General features: G+C 40.3%; 1 protein-coding gene across 3 annotated transcripts in view; it reads right to left on the reverse strand.

The window, feature by feature from the left end:
- The window catches only part of APBA1 (amyloid beta precursor protein binding family A member 1), an 88,565-nt gene that overhangs the window by 59,961 nt on the left and 6,415 nt on the right, over positions 1-22,189 (reverse strand). The gene's annotated exons all lie outside the window — the stretch shown is intronic.

Here is a 22,189-nt window from a genome sequence, read left to right on the forward strand (position 1 = left end):
TCTCTTCTCTTTATCTGAAGAACTAAAGAAAGGCTACAAAAATATGTAATCAAAGCTGATATGTTATAATTAATTCCTACAGGAATTAATTAAGTTCATAGCTAACTCTATAATTCCACATCAGTGATACACAATTCTACAGCAGGAAGCTTTTCTTGCTTATTAAAACATTTCTAGGCTTCTTTAAGGCAGGAAAATCAAGAGATTCTAGATCTTTCATGAAGATCCTCAATTAATTCCAAGTTAATGACTTGCAGAGGTCCCTTTCTACTCCTAAGATTCTGTGATTCTGTGAAACAGAAAGACTTAAGTAAGAAATGGATTGTACATATAGGAAGTTGTGAGATGTGAAATCGGAGCACAAGGTTTCATAATAGCTAAGGCCCTAGTAATGAACCATGGTAGCCCAGAGCAGAGGTGTGACAACACATTACTCTGGTGCTCTGGCATGTAGAGCACCAGCACATACAGTAAGAACCTGACCACAATGAGCTGAAAACACAGAGAGCTGAGGCTGAAGCAGAATCATTATAGCTAGTAATTGAACAAAGTTAACCAAATCCAAACACTCCAAGGAGGAGTTGTCATCAGCTGATGAAAGGTTCATCTCCACAAGCCCAGAGGAGTACAGGAACCCAAACTATACTATCTTTGTGCAACAAGCACTGAGGTTCTCTCCAACAAGCCTCAACTCCTGTGTGCAGGCATGACAAAAAACAACAGAGATGAGTCACCAGCAGCAGCATCTGCCTCAGTTCCGTTGATCTGTGGGGTCTGGCATGATATATTTTGCTCAAACAGAATAGTATTACACTAGACACAAAACACTCACTGCTCTAACAAAACCAATATGCAAGCAATGCACAGTAATCCTACCAAGCTAAATTAAAATCACTTTGACTAATGTACCTACAGGTTAAAATATTATTAAATAAAAAGTAGTATTTACAAGTATTTCTGTCAATCATCACTTGAAAAGTGTTCTTGAAGAAATACTGTAAAAGTCAAATCTTCTCCACCAAACCTAACAAAGCACTAGATAGCTGCAATGCTTAAACAATTTCTATAGTAAACTGTGCCACTCCTAGAAGTTTTTAACATTTTGATTATTTTTGTATTGAGACAGAAGGAGATTCTCCAATAACACAGCAGCCAGAAATTCTTCTTTTCTATCTAATCCCTTCTTGACAGGGGGCAAGTGATATAAAATCTCTCGTTTCTTGGCCTGTAACAAGCAAACAGCATGGCACAAAAACGTTTTTAGACTGCACTGAAAACTATCAGTGAATATTTGCAGTGAATAGAGATAAGAAAAATTTCTATCAGCTAATCCTAAAATGTTAGACACAGCACTGGTAATGTGAAATACAGTGGAGAGGAAGAAAAAAAAAATATGAAAATACATCTATAAGCACAGGGAACAGTCACAGCCTCTCTCTTACACCTATTTTATTTTTATAGCAGGGACAAAATTAAAGCCTAAAACAAGGCTGGTCTACTTAAACAAGCAGTTCATAAATACAGAGCGTCACTCTGAAACACATATTTTGAAGATAATCATCTAGGAGAATTTATGATAAATGTGTACTTTGTACTTAAGCACGTGCAACAACAGTACTTAAATCAAATATATCTCAAGCATATTAATTATATACGATACACATTTTTCATTGCAAGTTAAAACAGGCTTACGGCAGCAGACAGATTTAAGTAACTATAAATAAGGACTGCAAATCTAACTGTAAAATATACCACCAAACTCTCTGCACACCTTTATGGAGATGCAGGAGTTGAAGAATATATTATTTTATTTCCTTTAAATCAAAACGAACAGCACTTAAAATCAGGTGTGCTTATAACACAGCAAAGAGACATTACAGTGTGTTGAGTTACTCTTCAAGATACACAATTGAAAGTCTTCCAAGTACAAAGTAGATGGCAGCAAGCTGAAGTGCTATGTCTTTTTCTTTGGAATTGATGTTATATTTTTTCAGGAAAACTATAAAATTTCTCAGTTTACGGGGGCCAAGATTACTTAGGCAGTCCTGCTTGCTGTAGACTCACCGAAGCAAGTGGGCATCATGAAGAGGTCAGATGATCCCTTGTAAATGTGTTTACATACTATGGGAAATGCATTTAAAGGCAGGGAGCAATTCAACATTTTCACAGCACTACCGCAGGGCAGACCCAGATTCTCTTCACAGGCTAAGTCACAGACTGATCCTCTTAATCCACGTATGTTGTCTATCTAATCTTGAAACTAGTTCACAGGAAAAACTGTCAGTGCCTTCAGCATGAGCTGTAAGCGTGGCCACAAGCCTTCTTACCTCCTCCAAAATACTTAAAATTCCTGAAATTTTTCCTTTAAATAGCCACTTCAGACAATGGCAAAAAAATACAAAATTCTTCTTTGGAAGGATTCAATAATGGCTTTTTACTAACCATACTCAACTCAACAGTGGGGTGACAAGGACAGACAGGAGGCTGAAAAACCTTCTGAAGATAAGTTTTGTATTAACAATGACACCATTCAACCTATCAAGAAATGTAAAGAAATGTAAAACCTGTAATCTCACAGACACAAACACTAGCATAAAAATAATGGTCCAAATCAAATTTGTTGAATTTTACGAGGGATTAATGTCACCTGCTTAAAGCAATTTATTCTCTAATTCCTAGTACAGTAGGGGAGGCAAGCTTAAAAGAGTTTGTTCCTGGAAAAAAGGATCAGATCTTTCTTTCCAAGCAGTAATCACAGATATCAATCCTACCTTCTCAGCTAGGTAATCCACTTCAGTGGAATCATAACAGGCAGCATACAAACTTGAACTAAATTTTCTTCTTCAAAGATGGACTGCCTTTTCATAAGGCAAGCTTTGTCACCTGTATTCACTGATGTATCTACACAAGATGCGAACAGCAGGTTGTCATCTGCATACTTGCTTTCCTAGCAGATATCCCCAGACCTGAATGCATATGGAGATATGGAAAACAGCTTATATTTTAACTAGTTAGGATCAAAAGTTGCAGGCACACTAGTAGGCTGAATAAGGAAAGCTTACAGAATGGCGTTGTGGACAGACAACTATGCTATATGGAGAAAGCTTATAAGGCCAAGGCTTTTCAGTCACACTTCTCAAAGGCTACACCCAAAACCACTTGAGTGACGAAGTAACCTTAGTCTGACAAACTCCAACTCCAATTACAGCATTCCCGCAGGTGGGCTTCTAAGTCCGTGCTACAAGATAAGCAAAGTTAAAAGGACCGGAGAACCCACAGAAGGATCTGTTCCTCCAATCCTCCCACTGATTCCAGACTCCAGTATGTTATGAACCTGCACAGCACTTAGCTCTACACAAGGCAAATGAATACACGTTACCAAAAACAAACCCTGAGTAATTTTGGTTCAATTTAAGTACAACTTGACAATACACATTTCCAGTGTTTCCTGGGATGACTGGATACTTCAATACCAGGATTTTAGTCTGAAATACTTTTAACATGGAGCAGTGTAAATGTAGCACTGTGAAAAACAACGTGTGTTTCTCTTTCTCCTCCTTGCCTCAAACTTCAGAAAGATTTTACTGTAAACATTGTTTAGCCATTCTGCTATAGAATTTTATGTACTTGTTCAGTGTTGAAAGAAAAAAACAATCCTGAAGAACACAGCTTAAACTTCAGGTAATGTCACTGAGTGCAAAGAGAAGAGGAAAACAAATTAATTAAACAATTAATAAAAAACAATTAATTAAAAGTGAGAATAACTTGGACCTCTAAGACCATGGTAACCAAGGTAAAGACATCATTTAGATCAATAAAATATCAAATTGTGTTGATTTCATTATTTAGACTGCTTGTTTTTTCTGTATTACAAAATATTTCTAAGATGTGCTTGAAAACAAGGCATCAGTTTTAACTAATGTAAACACATCTTCAGAGGCTGAGGGGGCACTCCCTTCTTTGGACAGCTTCTTCACATTTTATTCAAAAAGAAAGAATCACATGTATTCAATACAACAGTCTCACTCTGCCTGTGGACCCCAGAACTGCCTCCCTTCAGAATTCCCAGGAATCAAAATCAGAATTTAAGCACCACACCAAACAAATTCACAACGAAAAACATGAGTTCTCATTCAGATCTCAGCTGCAATCTCACAGTCAAAAACAATTAACAGGTCAGAAATTGGAATAGGTACTGAAGCAATTCACAAGGATAATCAGGGCAAGCTTTCACATCTCCTAGAAGAGTCCAGAAGAGAGAAATTTTATTTAAAAAAAGAAAAAGAGAGAGAGAATTTGAATTAAAAAAAAGAAGAATAAACATTTTTAAACTGAAGCCTGATGTTTGTAAAAGGATGATGAGGCTTAACTCTAGTCAGGAAATAAGTTGGTTTTGCAACAGCTCTCAAACTTGAGGTTCTGGTGGAAGGAACAAAAAAAGTGTCAAGCTCAGCTGTTTTGAAAGCACCAAGATTTATGTAAGGGATTACCCAAGACATCAGGAACTTCGTGTGAGAACAGAAAAAGAAACTGTAGCAGGGTATTTCTCACCAAGTTTTCCCATCTCCTTGTTTTGAAAGGATGTTCCCTGCAGCCCAGGAGAGGCCCATGGAGGAGCAGGCTGTCTCCCTGCAGCCCATGGGCACCACGCAGAGCAGATGTTTTTTTTCCCTTTTTTCAGATTTTACTAGATAAAGAGGTAATCCGAGACAGCCAGCATGGCTTCACCAAGGGCAGATCTTGCCTGACCAATCTGGTGACCTTCTATGATAGAGTGATGGCATTGGTGGATGGGAGGAGGGCAACAGATGTCATCTACTTGGACTTCTCCAAAGCCTTTGACAGGGTCCCTCATCACATCCTTCTCTCCAAATTGGAGAGGTATGGATTTGAAGGATGGACTGTTCGGTGAGTTAAGAACTGGTTGGCTGGTCGCAGCCAAAGGGTTGTGATCAATGGTTCTATGTCAGGGTGGAGGCCGGTTACGAGTGGTGTCCCCCAAGGCTCAGTCCTGGGACCGGTGCTCTTCAACATCTTTATCAATGACATAGACGATGGAATGAAGTGCACCCTCAGCACATTTGCAGACGACACCAAGCTGAGCGATACTGTCGATACACTGGAAGGAAGAGAAGCCATCCAGAGGGACCTGGACAGGCTGGACAAGTGGGCCCACGAGAACGTAATGAGGTTCAACAAGGCCAAGTGCAGAGTGCTGCACTTGGGCCAGGGCAATCCCAGGTATTTATACAACCTGGGGGAAGAAGTACTTGAAAGCAGCCCTGCGGAGAGGGACTTGGGGGTATTGGTGGATGAGAAGCTGGACATGAGCCAGCAGTGTGCGCTGGCAGCCCGGAGGGCCAACTATGTTCTGGGCTGCATTAAAAGAGGAGTGGCCAGCAGGGAGAGGGAGGTGATTGTCCCCCTCTACTCAGCTCCTGGGAGGCCCCATCTGGAGCACTACGTCCAGGCCTGGGGCCCCCAGCACAAGACACAGAGCTCTTGGAACGAGTCCAGAGGAGGGCCACCAAGATGATCAGGGGGTTGGAACACCTCTCCTACAGAGAAAGGTTGAGGGAACTGGGCTTGTTTAGCTTAGCGAAGAGAAGGCTCTGGGGAGACCTCATTGTGGCCTTCCAATACCTGAAGGGAGCGTATAAACAGGAGGGGGAATGATTGTTTATGAGGGTGGATACCAACAGGACAAGGGGGAATAGTTTTAAACTGAGACAGAGGACATTCAGGTTAGATACTGGGAGGAATTTTTTCACTCAGAGGGTGGTGACACACTAGAACAGGTTGCCCAAGGAGGCTGTCGATGTCCCGTCCCTGGAGGCATTCAAGGCCAGGCTGGATGTGGCTCTGGGCAGCCTGGTCTAGTGGTTGGCAACCCTGCACTCAGCAGGGGTGTTGAAACTAGATGATCTTTGAGGTCCTTTTCAACCCAGGCCATTCTATGATTCTATGATCTCCATGTCCAGCCATGGAGGAGCCCACAGTGCAGCAGTGGTTGAGGCCTAAAGGAAGTACAGCCCATGGAGAGCACCCGGAGGAGCACGCTGCTGGCATGAATCGGCCTGCAGAGCATCCAGTCTGCTCCTGATGGACTGTATCCCAGATGAGGGATACCCGGCTCATGCAGAGGAGGAGGAGGAGGACAGAGCAGTAGGGATGAAGTGTTATGAACTGGCAGTGCACCCCAGTTGCCCATCCCACTTGTGCTGCCCGTGGGAGAGAAATTAAAAGACTCAGGAATTAAGGCACAAAGCTGACCCCGAGAAAAAGCAGCTGAAGGGAAAGTGTTTTAGCTTTGTCTTTGTTTCTCACCATTCTACTCTCTTTTTAACTGGCAAAAGAAGTTAAACATTCTCCCCAAGCAAGGTCTGCTTTAACTGTGACAATAACTAGTAAGTAATTTCCCCGTTCCTTTTCAGAACCTGTAAGCTTTTTTATTTTCTTCCTCATCCTGCTGGGGAGGGGCTGCAATAGCAGCTCTGTGTGTGTGCAGCATCCAGCCAAGGTCAACTCAGCAAACCATCACTGGGCGATTAATAATCCCTGCAGAGCTGCTCCCAGGTCCCTTCTGCCCAGTCCAGACTCTGACAGGGGCACGTCTCAGCCTCTGCTCTTTTTAAATTTCATCAGGTCCCTGTTCAGCTACTCCTGCCTCTGAATAGCAGCAGACTGACTAGTCTCCCCAGTATAATGTAATCCGCAAAACTGATGAGCTTTTTGTCCTCCTCTGTGAATCACTGAGAAAGATGCTGAACACAACAGGTGCCATAACACACCTCTGTAATACCTCTTAGGATTTCGGACTCCACGCAAAACAAACTCTAAGCCCAACCAGCAACCATATATATATATATATATATATATTTTTTTTTTTTTTTTACTTTCCTGGCTGTAATAGAATCACAGAATATCCCAGATTGTAAGGGACTCATAAGAATCATCACATCCAATTCCCCACACAAGACCACCTCAAAAATCAAACCCTATGTCTGAGAGTACTGTACAAACACTTAAACTCCAGCATCTTAGTGCCATGATCACTGCCCTGGAGAGCCTGTTCCAGTGCCCAACCACTTCCCTACTTCCCACAAGATAATGTCCAAACTGGATAAAAGAATATTGTTGAAGACAGTGTCAAATCATTGCTCAAGTCAAGATAATTGACATCCACTGCTCTTCCATGGTCATTTTATCACCTAAAATAATCAGGTGGGTAGCCTTGGTCAGTCCTCGCTGCCTGCTACTAGTTACACTGCCTTCTCTATCACATACTCAGAAATGCATTCCAACAGGCCTCCAAGATTTTTCCAGGGATAAAAATTAGGCAAATCAGACTAGTTCTCAGAATTGTACTTTTCTTCCAAAGATGGGTGCAACACTTGCCTTTTACAAACTGAGGACAACCTTCCCCACATCTGCAGTCTTTCAAAGATGACCACAAATGATCTTGAAAACCCTTCCAGAATAAAACCTGGTTTCTGGAATACTTATAGTATAAATTACTTTCGTGTAATTGCTACCTACCCAAAACAAAACAAACAAACAAACAAGAAAAACATGGAAAACTACTGTACAGAATAATTAATGGTTACTTATTTTCAAAATTCATTTACTCTATTTGTTTTTATTTTACTTATCCGTCTTGTTTTATTATTGTCTTGTTTTTGTACTGTGCAAGAAACTTATTTCCAGTTGGAAACACTCTCATAAATTTAAGTGTACTATATTATACTACACTAACTATACTGTTCCCTCTGAAAGTTCTAGAAACTTTAGACCATACTGGTCAACAGAATGTGTCATGGTACAATTTGGACTGCAACTCAACACTGAAAAATGCTTAGATAAACTAATTATGCTGCCCATCCATTTATACTGAGGCCTTCTGTAACTGTACAGTGACAAAAGATAAGAATCTGAGCAGAATGGATTTTCAGATTATACATGCAAAATAGTACCCAGTATAATGCAGTTCACTCTTCCTACTGCATAAGCAATTTCCATTTATGTTTTCTTAGACGTACTGTTCTATTTGTGACATGAACCAAATTATATCTCTATTCTCAGTTACTTAGGGATATGACAGTATTTTGCACCAAATGGACCTCCTCCAATTTTCTTCATTTCCTTTGGGAACTATCTTGGACATTTTCCTCATAGTAAAATCACTGTAAGTAAAAACAAAGAGCAGAGACAGTCTTAGAGAAAACAACCCATGTTTTGCCACAAAACAAAGATTCTTGTCAGACCACCAGCAACACAGTATCCGCATCAGGTGAAAATACTCCACACATACAAACAAGCATGGAGGCTTCAGATTGTGAAAGAGGGAGGCTTAGCCAATCTGAGTTTTCTGGAATTTCAAATCTACCTTTTCAGGTAGATTCAGCAAGAAAGCCAGACCTCTTTCACACTACCCTGACTACCTGTGTTATCAGGATGCTCAGATGCATCACAAATTCTAACCAGCATTAGAACAAAATACAAACTAACAGGTTTAAAGCACTAGCAAACAAACAGCCACTACCCTGCGTTTACAGCCCTCACTTAAAATCATGCACTGTACACAGCGCCCTTTTCAGAAGCCTCCTGGCTACATGCTGTAAGATTTCAGCATCTGAACTATGTATTGGAAATCATCAATTACAATTCTGACAGGTAATTCATTTTCTCCCAAACACATGCATGGTTCTGATGGTGCCTGCTACAGATTACAGCTGAAATTTAATCAGTACATATGAAAAAATAATGGAATAAGTCAAGAGTTATAGTACTAAAATATGAGCATAGATATGATAGTACTAGATATGAGCATAGGATGAAGGCATTCCCTCTGCACAGAAAGAGGTTATTGTTTCTTAAATTAAAGCAACCTTGGTACTCAGACTACTCAGGAAAAGCCCTAATTTCTACGGGTTTATACTGTTTATATACTGAAGAACCTTCTATTATTAGAACAAAGTTAATTTTAACACTTAAAATTATTATCAGACAAAAAAAAAGAACAATCTATAATGAGTCCAGAGCTACACAAAGAATGGCTGTCCAATGCACCAGTCCACACAGTCAACTGGCTACTGACAGATTTATACACAAATGAGTTCAGCTCATCTGTTTCTCAGTGGAGAAAAATCAGTGCATCTTCTCATTATCTGATCATTAATGTCATGAAATACTAACTGATTTATTTTTAAAACTCTTCTAATTTCAGCTGAAACTAACCAGCAAGGGCACTGCTTGGATACAAAGGAAAAAAGGAGGCTTTTAATACAAAATACAATAATACAATATATAATACAATATTCATATATATATATTGTACTATATAGTACATATATATATTCATATATATATTGTACTATATTGTGCATATATATATTTTACTATACACATATATATGTACAATATACTACAATAATACAAAATTCATATTCTTTACAATACTAGGCTACAAAAAAGGGGAGCTTGAGGGTGCTTAAGCCTTCCTCCACCCCATTGTATTCTAGCCCCGTGATTAAAAAAAACCCAAATCAAACCTCAGTTATGCGGCAGCGTATCAAAAACTGTACAATCACAGAGTTGCATATTGAGATGGTTTTCAGTATAATCATACCAAGGTACCTGTTTGGTAGTCAGCATCAATATCACCTGTGACATTTCCAATTTTTCAAAGCATTTACCGATTTTCAAAGGCATCCATGATCACCGGGTCGGGCTTGAGTGTTCCAATATCCTTATTATTACTAAAGCATCCTTAAGATCTAGCCTGATTTTGTTCTGTTTCAGTGGAAGCTGATTAGTTATATCCTGTCAATTCAAGCACAGATTGCATGCCTTTTCTTTACCACAGCTGTTTTCAGTACCCTGCATGGATCTGTGGCAGAAACGATCCTGCAGTCCCTATTTGCCCTGATGTAGCTTTCTATTTCAGCACTGAGTTACTGATATGTGCTCGCTCTTATTTCACTAACTTCCTCAAAAATACCTCCCCTAGTGTGACTGTAGCAACAGCTGAGAAAGTGCTTGTTTGACTGATTCACAGTTCACAACTCATTGTAAGATCACATGCTGCTCACTTAGAGAAATCTGGTAGAAATTTGATGCAGAATACGAATATCTCTATAATTGTTAGTGCAATTTAAAGACAAATTCAATGTAAATGTAAAAAACACGTTTCAGGTGTACATCAGTCAACAGCACCATAATTTAGAGCCTAGATCCTTCAATGTCTTAAGATTCTTCTCTGTGGTTTGCATAATACATCTCACGGCCTAGTTAAAAATCAATCTAATGGGCAGCATTAAGTGAAATTCACTCACAAACAGATGTACAAAATAAAAAAATATAACCAAAATAATAAATTGTTAAAGGATTAACTGTTCATGAAAAATTCTTCCTCTGGAAGCAGAATTAAAAATGTACAAGACAACAGATGAATAAAATCTTTTTTGCAAATCTTTACAATTCCTTAAAAAATGAAAAAAAAGATTTTTACTTCTTTAACTTGCTTTCCATGTAATCTATTCAGTACTGACAAAGAACACATGCATCTCCAAAAGCTACTTAACTTTTTCCCAAAGCTCATATTCTCTGAAAATACTATGTCATAGCAATGTAAGGTCTACGTAGTGTTTTTTTTTTGTATCATTGGATACAGTATTTAAAGCATAACCAGAACGACAGATATGAGTAATCCCACTGTTAGCCACAGTTTCATTTATAAGTGCCTCCCCACAATATTTATATACACAAATCACACAAATCAGCAGTTAAAGTACACAAAGTATGTGAATTGATGATATGTACTGTCTAGATCATGGACATCCAACATTTTGGCTTGCCTGGGCTCCACTGAGCTCACCCAGTGGGGAATTCTCTTGGGCCGCATATACATAGGCTGCACTGAACGTACTGCCTCCCATTTATTTCCATGCAAACTACAACAGATACAAAAAGCACAATAACATTCTTTGATAGAGCAAATTCTCAGCTACAAAACATTATTTTTCAACATACTCACCATCATTAGCTATGTGTTTTTGCCAGCAATGAACAAGAGCCTGCATGCTGTGCTCATAAAAATCTGCATCAGCAGAGGTGACACACTGTCACCACCACAGAAACACACCACCCACTGCCTCACTGTGCTCACATCCACTGTTTGGTCTCCAAAAACCAGCAAGCGTCAATGAATGTCAGTGGATGCCATTTTTTCAGCATGGATGAACTGAGTGACACATCATTGCTTCATATACACTTTAAGGCCAGATGCTATTCTGAAGGAGTGTCCCTCTGCTGCCACCTGTCCCGTGGCAACAAAATGTAATGGAATACTGGTAGGAAGATTCAGCCTGTACACCATACCATCATCATCTGCCACTGATATTTTGAGCCAATATAATAAGATAGGAGGCATTATTTTTGGAGCAGACCTCATAGAACATGTAGTATAGAGGTAATAAAACTTTTTAGATCTTTAGTATTTTTTATTCAAACAAGAAAAAAAAGAGGACAACAAAAACATAGAACTGGTGAGATATTTGACCCTCGTTTCTGTGAAACTAATGAATCAGTCTGGTTTGATGGCAGTGGCTGCAATTCTTTATGAGCTCTCAAGATGTTCACCAGAGATTTTTGACAAAGTTTTACTCTTCCTGTACTTCCTCCTTGAAAACAGTTGTTCACAAATGTACATACTGACAAAAAAAGCGATGACATGAATAACTCATAATTGTGAAGAAGGGGATATTTTTCTCTGGTAAAAGAGGGTTTATAAAGGTCTACTGAAGAGACATGATCAAGCTTTTCATTGAGATGAATGTCTGATATCCACTCAATATATTCAATTTGAAAATACGCAGCTTATTTGTTTATGTCAACTTAAAACAGACTGGCAAATATACAAAAAAATTGATTTTTTTGGCAATCCTGAATCCTGCTCTCAAATCCCTTTATCAAAGCAGAAAGCACAGCTGCATGTTTTTTGCTGTTCACGAGACTGTGTTTAGCCAATGTATCACAATGCATACAATTATTTGCCATCACTCGAGCTAGCGCTGCACTGCACCCTTCCCTTGTCCTGATTTCAGCCCAAACAGCGTTAATAGAACACCAATGTTTGGTTGTTACCGAGTGATAAGTGCCCCCGGGGCCAGCTCAGCCAGGAGAGCTGCCGCCATGATGGCCCCGGGCAGCGAGCAGCCACAGGGCTGACTGTGCTGGGCTGCATGCAGCCCATGGGTCACCCACTGGACATGTCTGAGCTATACAATTAGCTGTGGGGCTAGGAAATTGTAATAAATGGTGGTGTACTTCTGAAGGCAGGTTGCTACCTATACCTACAAAGTAAGACTCCTGTTTAGCCCTGTACCTCCAGTCAAAATGTAATTAACAGTGATTAACTTCTGAGACAAACTGAACAACTGAGAAAGAACAGAGGGAAATTGAGCAAAACACAGGCTAGTAAATGTAAAAAGTTAAAATACCCTGAAATGCAAAGAAGCTATGTATTCAAATCAAAGTTTAGCATCAAACTCGTAACAAAAAAAGCCTTAATAGCAACTGCATATATTCCAATGCACCAGGATGTACAGCAGTCAACGTCTATAGAAGCAACCTTTCCTCTCCATTTTGTCCTGATATTTGATGTTGTTAAAGAAAATAAATTAAGCCTTCTTGCTGTTTAGCAATCACATAAACCAAAAGCATGTGGGAAGTAGAGAAGACAATAAAAATAGCAAAGAATTAAAATCTGTACTTAGTCTGCCCACAGCACTTTATATTGTTTACACATAGCTGAAAATAACTCAAAATATTAGGCAGAAGAAAGTTACAATGTCAATGAAGTTAAGATTAGTATCTTAGAAAAGCTGTGAAAAGGCAATACTTAGTCATACAGAGGAAGACACTCCATCTAGATATTGCAATCTTACTGATTACAGTTTTAATATAAGAGATTCTACAGAAAGGTAGAAGAACAAAAAGGTAACTCTTTCCCACTGCACACAGTCCAACTTACTCAGCAAACATTTATTTGATAAATTATGGTCCTGCTTGGCTTTGCTCCAGAACTGATTTTTTCTGAATTTTGCAATGTGTCTGTTGAACCTTGCTGTTTTCTTGCAATATAAACGGGGATAAACTGATGGTAAGCAAAACATTACATGCAGGAGCAATTGCACAAGAGCATTTCTCAAACGCAGAACTGCAGATCTGAAAGTGACAATTCCTTGAATGGGCAGTTTCCCAATCACCTAATCATTCCATGGAGAAATTAAAAATACAAAACAAGGCTAAATGGTGCCTCTTCCATTACAAAAGAAAAAAAAAAAAAACCAATAATAATACCAAAATTGCCTTAAAAAAGCTGCACAGAGTGCCAGCTGACAAGTTGGTGAGGTCTGGGTGCGTTGGTTTTTTGTTGTTGTTATTGTTGGGTTCGGTTTGTTGGTTTACAATACACACTTTCTGGTCAAATTAAAAAAAAAAAAAAAAAAAAAAAAAAAACCACTGACAGCAAATTCTTCCAGCAAGACTGGAATCAAAACTACCTACATTAAAAAGAGAGGCAGAACAGTAATGAAGTCACTTTGCTACCTGAAACCTTAGATACGAATACCATCAAGGAAACAGTCTCTTCCAATCTATCCAGCTTTCTCTGGGTGGACGTTTTTCCTGAGCTAAAAGCAAGCATACAAGATTTTAAAAAGCTGTCCTTGCTATTGAGTTCATCAGCTTCTGGAACTTATTTTCCACATCTTACACTGCACTTTCAAACAAAGACAAAATTAGAATACAAAATTAACCACAAGCCATCCATGGCTACATCTTGTTCTTAGCTACATCAATGCAAATATTGAGTTTAAAACGCTACTCACTAACAGAGCCATTTTGAATTTAGAAGAGTGCAAGTATGAGAAGAGTATGGTATACCGTTTCCAACAGGAAGAAAGAGTTACTTAGATTTTGTTTGAGAGCAGTACCAAAAAGGAAATGTGGAAACTTGCTTTCAAAATAGCTTCCAAATAAAATATAGGCATATCCTTTAGGGATGTCCACAAAGCCACAATGATAGTAAGCCTTCCGACAGTAACAAACACACGGATTAAATACTAAGGATAGACATACAGATGATTCTAAATATAAGTAACTTCACAAAATTGAATATAGCTTTGCGTCACTCATATGATTGTAGCACAGCTACAAAGATGTAAATCAGCTGTCTTTCCTCATTAGAATTATTGCTTTTTCTAAATTCAATTGAAAATCCCTGTTTGGGGCTTGGCTAGTTACCCTAGAAACAGATCAGACCCTCCAATGCTATTTCCTACTCACGTACCATTCCAAATTCCCAAGGATTTGTAATCCTGGGATATTCAGTAAGAAAATCTCACTTAAGAAAGCTACAGTTAAACTCAGAAAGAATGTCATAGATAATACCTTTCACTAATTTCCATCTCAGAGATTTGGATGTCACTGCTCAAAACAGCTATTCAGGGCTTCCTAATGTCACCCTCTGCCAGCCTGTTCACTACTCTGAAAATGCCAGCATATCGTGCCCCTCTATGGGGCACTTCTGGGAGCAATTAGTGGAAGTGTAAACAGAAGCATGCAACATGATCATTACTATTGAAATATATTAAGAGCTGCCTTAAACAGAAAAGGTAATCTCCTACATGTAGAGAGGATTATCAATTCATTATTTCTACTCTTACTCCCCAACAACAAAGCAGCACTTTAATCTTTTTGGTCATTTTACATAGAAAGAAAAAAGTAGAAGGACGTTTAGAAATGTTTTCTATTATCAACTTCCAGACATTCATAGCACTTGGCACTCAATGCGGACGGCAGCTCTGTCTTTGCACAAGCTTCAGTGGATTTAGCCAAAAGTCACACAAGACTATGAATTCTTTAAGAACAAGCTGAAGGCATCAGGCAGTTGTCCTTTAATTACACGTTTTGTATTCATTAAAAAGACAATGTTAACTTCACTTTAAACCTCGCAGGTTCCCAGAAGCCACCAACTCTAGACCCGAGTTGCCTGTCCATTCAACATAAAACTGCAAATGCACCTCCCCTCATTGTCTCAACAATATCTAATCTGAGTTGCAGTGCAACAACAACACCAGCAATTATCAGATTTAGAGAATAAAAACAAATGTTGACAGTTCCCTGGCTCATCTTCCAGTCACAATTAAAATTCATGCAGAAGAATGGCTATTTACGTATAGTGTTCTACACACAGAGTTTAATGTGCTCAGACTTGAAGACTTCCAGGATGTTGCTGCTGAACTTCAAGCCATGAAGCTGCAGTGTGTCTTCAGATGCCTCCAACTACTAATAAGAGGCAGAAGAAACACAGTCATCGTGAAGCACAGCAAACAGGCACACCACCAGCACAGCAGGTAACTTCTCTGTTTCAGCAAGCAGGATTCCACTTCAGACACCATCAAACAACAGCCTTTGGAGTCACCTCAACAGAGCGAGCGATCCGCACACAGTATATGGCTACCAAGACGATGATGCCTTCTCCACCCCTCTCCGCTGTTCTTCCAGTCCCAAACGCCTGCAAAAGCTGGCAAAGCAATGGATTTCACACAGCTTTAAAAAGCAGGACAAATCCTAAAGATCTCAAAATGTAACAGAATCTGCTGCATACTGCTGCATGAGACTGTAGTTTTTCAGTTCTGACTCAAAGCTTAGGCTCTTCCTTGGTTAAAAAAATGAATTTAAAAAGTTGAGGGAGGAAAGGAATGGTATTTTAAATCTGTTAAATCATTAAATACTCACAAGCAAAAAATAAATGGTTCCATTTTTAGTACATTCAGGAAATTAGTCAATTCAATCAGACACTGTAAAATAATTTCCTCAATTCTGAGTAGTACTGAAGCCACAATACCGGTTCTAAACAGCTGCAATAACACCATTTGCAATTTGCAGCTCTCACCATTCAGCAGAGTCAGGCCTAATGCCTGATTATTGTCTGTGCAGTACAGATTGTGACGGCTTAATTGGCCACGCTGTCCACTCTGCATGCTGAGGGTTTAAAGGTGATGGGTAGAATGCATAAATGGAGGTGTACTGCAAAGAATATCATGAAATTCAGGATAATTAATGAGACAGCCACATCGACAGAAATAATGATAATCACTCTTCAATTAATAATGAGCATCTGCCACAATGACAGACTTCAAGAGTGAAATAAGGCAATGAGGACCCTCAGAGCTACAATGGCATTGCTTGAACCACCTTCAGGGAAGCAAGGAGATGACCAAAATAGCTAAGTAGATCAAAATGTCTTGCAATCATAAAAAAACTCCATCTTTTCAGAAAAGAAAAAAAAGTTATGCACAAGGCCTGCTCTGAAAGTAATGCCTCCCACTGTATTATGTTGGCTCATGACACCAGTGGCAGATGCTGGAGGTATGGCAGTAGAGTAGAGCTTCCAAATCCAAAAGTTCTAATGGAAAGTTATACTCTGAAACTCAAAACTTGCTACTAATATTCTAACATCACCCTCTAACTTCTCTCCCTACATTCCTTGCTGTCTCTCTTAGGTAAAAATTTGGCAGATGAAGTTATTTTTCTCATAAGGGCCATTCAAAACCACCAAACCTGGACTTCTGATGCACTTCATTTCAAAGAAAATAAAAAATAGTTTTACAGGTGTTAAAACTAAATGTAATTTTCAAAGGAAGACTAATAAACCAATTTCTGCTCAAAATTAGCAGCATTCTTTTCTTGACAGTTTACAAAATCTTACAAAAAAAAAAGACAAGGCTTGTTTCAGCAATCCAGGAACACATCTCATCTGTCTCTGCTGAATCAACAAAACTGCACAGGTTTCTGTACAAATCAGTGCACAGTCACAACCACAACAGAGGAACTTCCTCTGCAAACCAAACACACAAAAGTGCCGTGCACTTAATGTGTAGTTCTTAACAAGAGAAACTGTGTCCACATCTCTCACAATGAGGTCTTCTATTTCTGCAAGTCAATGAGCATCTTTATTTGCAGTAGGAAAAAACCAAACATTGCCTTATTCATGCAACATGTAAGTATGTATAGATACCATCCCAATGAATACCACTCAGCATTATTAAAAAATCCAAATATAAAACTGCTTTGATTTCTTTGATAGTAAATTCAGTATGACAAAGAGAATTGAAAGACTTTTCCCCTATTTCAGAGTATCAGAGCAACGCAGAACAGTAGCCACATGCTGCCTAGCCTTCAGCATGAGAAGACGGAGATTTATTTAGATACACTGGGCTACTGTCTTCTGAGTGTGGACTGTGAAGCAGTTCCTGTCACAGTGGTGAAGCACCTGCCAATTTTTAAGCTCCAAGGTTTTCCCATTAATCCAGTCTATGATTCTTCAACAACTGCCAAGAGATAAAGGTTGTTGGTTTTTTTTTCTGAAACAAATGTTTCTAGATGAAATGCACACCCAGACACATGAACTCAGGCAATGTTCTTTTCATGTCTCCTCCACAGGCTCAGCAGACCCTGCTCAAAGCAGTACTTCCTAATTGTGAACCGTCGCAAATAAAATCCACCACTATATCACTGTTTTTTCTTGTGGAATGTGTCACATGCACTGGGAACTTGTGAATGAAGCTTCATTTATTTAGGCTCCTCAGGTCAAAGAGGAACAAGTGGACATAATGATGATGTAACATACAAGCCAGATACTGACGGACTGGAAGAAAAAAAAAAGATGAGGATTAAATCGCCACCACATACAATCCCAATGCACTTAAAGTACACAGTACCCACAGCAAAGCATGAACAGGTACACGAGACACAGTATGAAATGTATATGTGAGACCACCTTACACGCCTTGCCACAAGCATGACCTATGCACAGGTGAATCTGAAAGATGACAATGCTCTCATGTCTAACAAAAAGGAACTCCATATCTACATGCTACATTGCGGACAGGAAAATAAAATCATAACAAGCACACAGAAAGGTTTCCTCTCAGATATCTGGGACGGAGACTGAAGGAACCAAAATCAAAGATAATCTTGGAAACACAAATAAAAGCACTTCTACCACCAACTCCCTAGGCAAAACTGGAAACAATACTGCTGCCATCTCATAAAAAGCAAGGTGAAATCAGTATATCTTCACTGCAGTCTTGCTTCTGGCATTCAAATACTTCCTCATAAGTGACAGTGTCAAACTTCTCATCAGTTCTGTGTCAGTGCTTGGTAAGCTACGAACATCAATAAGAAAAGATTTGGGAACTATTAAAAGCAAAATTCAGAAACCACTGCCTGTGAGGAAAGCACATCACACAGTAATACTTCCAGCTGATGAGCAGCAGATCAAGATGACTAAAATTCTCAGGTTTTAGTCTACTCAACAGAAAATGTGTTCCAGATTTGCATCCTTGTTAACATGTAATCCATCCACTTTCTCCTAAGAAAATACTTAAAATGGCAGACTTACTCCATACACAATAAAAGCATGGTGGTGATTTCCAGGGGGATTTCTCCCTCTTGATTAAAAAAAAAAAAAAAAAAAAAATCACTCTCCATTTTTATTTTCTTTAATGGCTGTGGCCACAGGATCTTAGGCTCTCCTTAAAGGATTTGGTTAAAAAAAAAAAAACAGAATTCAGGAATTATAAAAATTTGAATATGTAAAGTACAAGAACAGGTACCTTTTATACTGTGTGCCACGTCCTTTTTATTTATTTAGCATTTGTAAATATCACAGCAAATATGAGAAAACTCAACCCATTGTCATGCTGTATCATCAAAATGCATCAGATGGATGCTGCAATTACACACTATCACTTCCCCATTTCCCCCCTCCAAATACAATGTAAATTTTAAAGAGCAACTACAGATGCCAGCACTGAAAATCATTTGTAGATTATTACCTACCTACCTCAGCATAATCACTACTCCAATTACTTAGTCAATAATAATGGTAAAATTTGGTGTTGATTCTGAAACCACTTACAGAACCATATTGCAGCAGTTATCTGTGAAGCTTTTTACCATAGTTAAGACAGAATTATACGCAACTGAAAGTTTCATACTGTTTTTTCTAAATAACCTCTCCCTGCCATTAAGGCCTTAAGACACAAGCTCTTCTGAAAGGGACTGAATATGTAGAATCATAGAATCATAGAATTAGCTAGGTTGGAAAAGACCTACAAGATCACCTAGTCCAACCATCCACCTACCACCAACATAACCCCACTAAACCAGGTCTCTCAACGCTATATCTAAACGTTTCTTGAACACCTCCAGGGACAGTGACTCAACCACCTCCCTGGGCAGCCTGTTCCAGCGTCTGACCACTCTTTCAGAAAAGTAGTATTTCCTAATGTCCAGCCTAAATCTCCCCTGGCGCAACTTGAAGCCATTCCCCCTCGTCCTGTCACTAGTTACAAGAGAGAAGAGGCTGACCCCCAGCTCACTACAACCTCCCTTCAGGTAGTTATAGAGAGCGATGAGGTCTCCCCTGAGCCTCCTCTTCTCCAGACTGAACAATCCCAGCTCCCTCAGCCGCTCCTCATAAGGCCTGTGCTCCAGACCCCTCACCAGCTTCGTCGCCCTCCTCTGAACACGCTCCAGGGCCTCAATGTCTTTTTTAAAGTGAGGGGCCCAAAACTGGACACAGTACTCGAGGTGGGGCCTCACTAGGGCTGAGTACAGAGGGAGAATGACTTCCCTACTCCTACTGGCAACACTGTTTCTGATACAAGCCAGGATGCCTTTGGCTTCTTGGCCACCTGGGCACACTGCTGGCTCATGCTCACCCGAGCATCAACCAATACCTCCAGGTCCATTTCCTCCATACAACTTTCCAGCCACTCTGCCCCAAGCCTGTAGCACTGCCTGGGGTTGTTGCGGCCAAAGTGCAGGACCTGGCACTTGGTCTTGTTGAACCTCATCCCGTTGGCTTCAGCCCAGAGATCCAGCCTGTCCAGATCTCTCTGTAGGGCCTCTCTACCCCCAGGCAGATCGACACTTCCTGCCAGCTTGGTGTCGTCTGCAAACTTACTGAGGGTGCTCTCAATGCCCTCATCCAGGTCATCAGTAAAGATATTGAAGAGGACAGGCCCCAGCACCAACCCCTGGGGAACACCACTCGTGACCGGTCGCCAGCTGGATTTAACTCCATTAACCACCACTCTCTAGGCCCGGCCCTCTAGCCAGCTCCTTACCCAGCAAAGGGTGTACCTGTCCAAGCCACAGGCTGCCAGTTTCTCCAGGAGAATACTGTGGGAGACAGTGTCAAAGGCTTTGCTGAAGTCTAGGTAGACCACATCAACAGCCTTTCCCTCATCCACCAGACGGGTCACTCGATCATAGAAGGAGATCAGGTTGGTCAAGCAGGACCTGCCCTTCACAAACCCATGCTGGCTGGGCCTGATCCCCCGGTTGTTCTGCAAATGCCGCGTGATCTCCCTCAGGACAATCTGTTCCATAACCTTCCCCGGCACCGAGGTCAGGCTGACAGGCCTGTAGTTCCCCGGATCCTCCTTACGACCCTTCTTGTAGATGGGAGTCACGTTGGCAAGCTTCCAGCCTTCTGGGACCTCTCCAGTTGACCAGGAACGCCGATAGATGATGGAAAGTGGCTTGGCTATCTCTTTTGCCAGCTCCCTCAGTACTCTCGGGTGGATCTCGTCCGGCCCCATGGACTTGTGGCAGTCCAGGTGGAGTAGTAGGTCTCTGACCGTTTCCTCCTGAATCATGGGGGGTTTGTTTCGCTCCCCATCCGAGACTTCCAGGTCAGAGAGTAGAGTGCTCTGAGGACAACTGGTCTGGCTTTTAAAGACAGACGTAAAAAAGGCATTGAGAACCTCAGCTTTTTCATGTGATTGACTGCTTGTGCTTCATTGCATTTTCAGCACCCCAATTTCTCCTCTTAGGGAAAAAAAAAAACTAGACTCCTCCCTTCCCCCTGTTCTTTCCCTTATGCTCACACTGCATTTCTTTCCACCTCACCTTTCAAGCTCTGCAGCTAGACAGACAGACCACAAAACCTGACCCTGTTTGCACTGCATGATGAGGTCTGCGCTCAATTGGTGACACCAATGGTAAACCCTTGTGCAACTGGAATACCTGCTAGCTTCCAATGAAACTGCAGCCATAAATCGCTGTTTTGCATGCAGACTCTTTAATGCAAGCGGAGACCCTTCACTCAAACCCATCAGTGTCTCAAGCTACTTATCAACAGCCACAAACAACTTGACAGCATGACACTGCTTAGAAATTTGGAAGACCTGATGACAACCTGTTTACAAATGTGTCTTCTCCTTGCCATGAAAGTCACAGACAGACTTAGTGGGCTTTGTTGAATACTGACTTGTATCCACTCAAACAGTGAGTTCTATCTGGATTATCCAGTGTGTCCACTGTTCAGCACCCCATTACAGCTAAAAAGCCAACCCAGAAAAGCAGCCACTGAGGCTTGCGTGATCCTACACCATAATAACCATGTTAGATATTACGAAGAGTCTTAAAGCAGCAAGACTTCTGTCAAGAATCAGAGAAAGGCAAAGACCTCAATAGGTGGGGTGAGCAAAGGGACAGAAGAAGTGCACTCAGCTGCAGGAGCTCAATCTTTCAGGGGTGTATCTGTTTTTTTAATGCTCTAAGCCTTAATAACAGAGAAACAGAACATTATAAAAACAAAATAATAACAGCTTTTTTTCATGCACTTCCACCTTGCTGTTCATTTAACTACCAACAGACCGAAAAAATAGCTTTCTCTTTCTTACATCACAAAAATTCCTTGTCATTACCCTGTGAACTCCTTCCCTCTGATTCCAGATTTAAGACACCTTCAGAAGAACAGCACATACTCTTTAGTGCTTCAGTAATCTTTTCAGTTCAAAATGCTTCTACCCACCATAAAGGGACAGTTCTTCCTACTGGTGCTTGGACAGATGTCCGAGAAATACTCTGTTATTAACTAGTTAATAGTCACGAGCTATTAACAATTAGATCCCAGAAACATCTACAGTCTCACCACCAATGCACCAGAAGTCATGACATAATGTCCCACGTCACTGAGGTGACACGGAGGCACCTCGTACATCAGAACAACGCTGATCTAATATAAACACTGATACATGGAGGCAGTATATTCCACCATAATTTTAGGAAGATCTGTTCGTTTATTTCCTTGAGCCAAAAACTG

The sequence above is a fragment of the Numida meleagris genome, chromosome Z, assembly GCF_002078875.1.
Source record: "Numida meleagris isolate 19003 breed g44 Domestic line chromosome Z, NumMel1.0, whole genome shotgun sequence".
Classification (NCBI taxonomy): Eukaryota; Metazoa; Chordata; class Aves; order Galliformes; family Numididae; genus Numida; species Numida meleagris.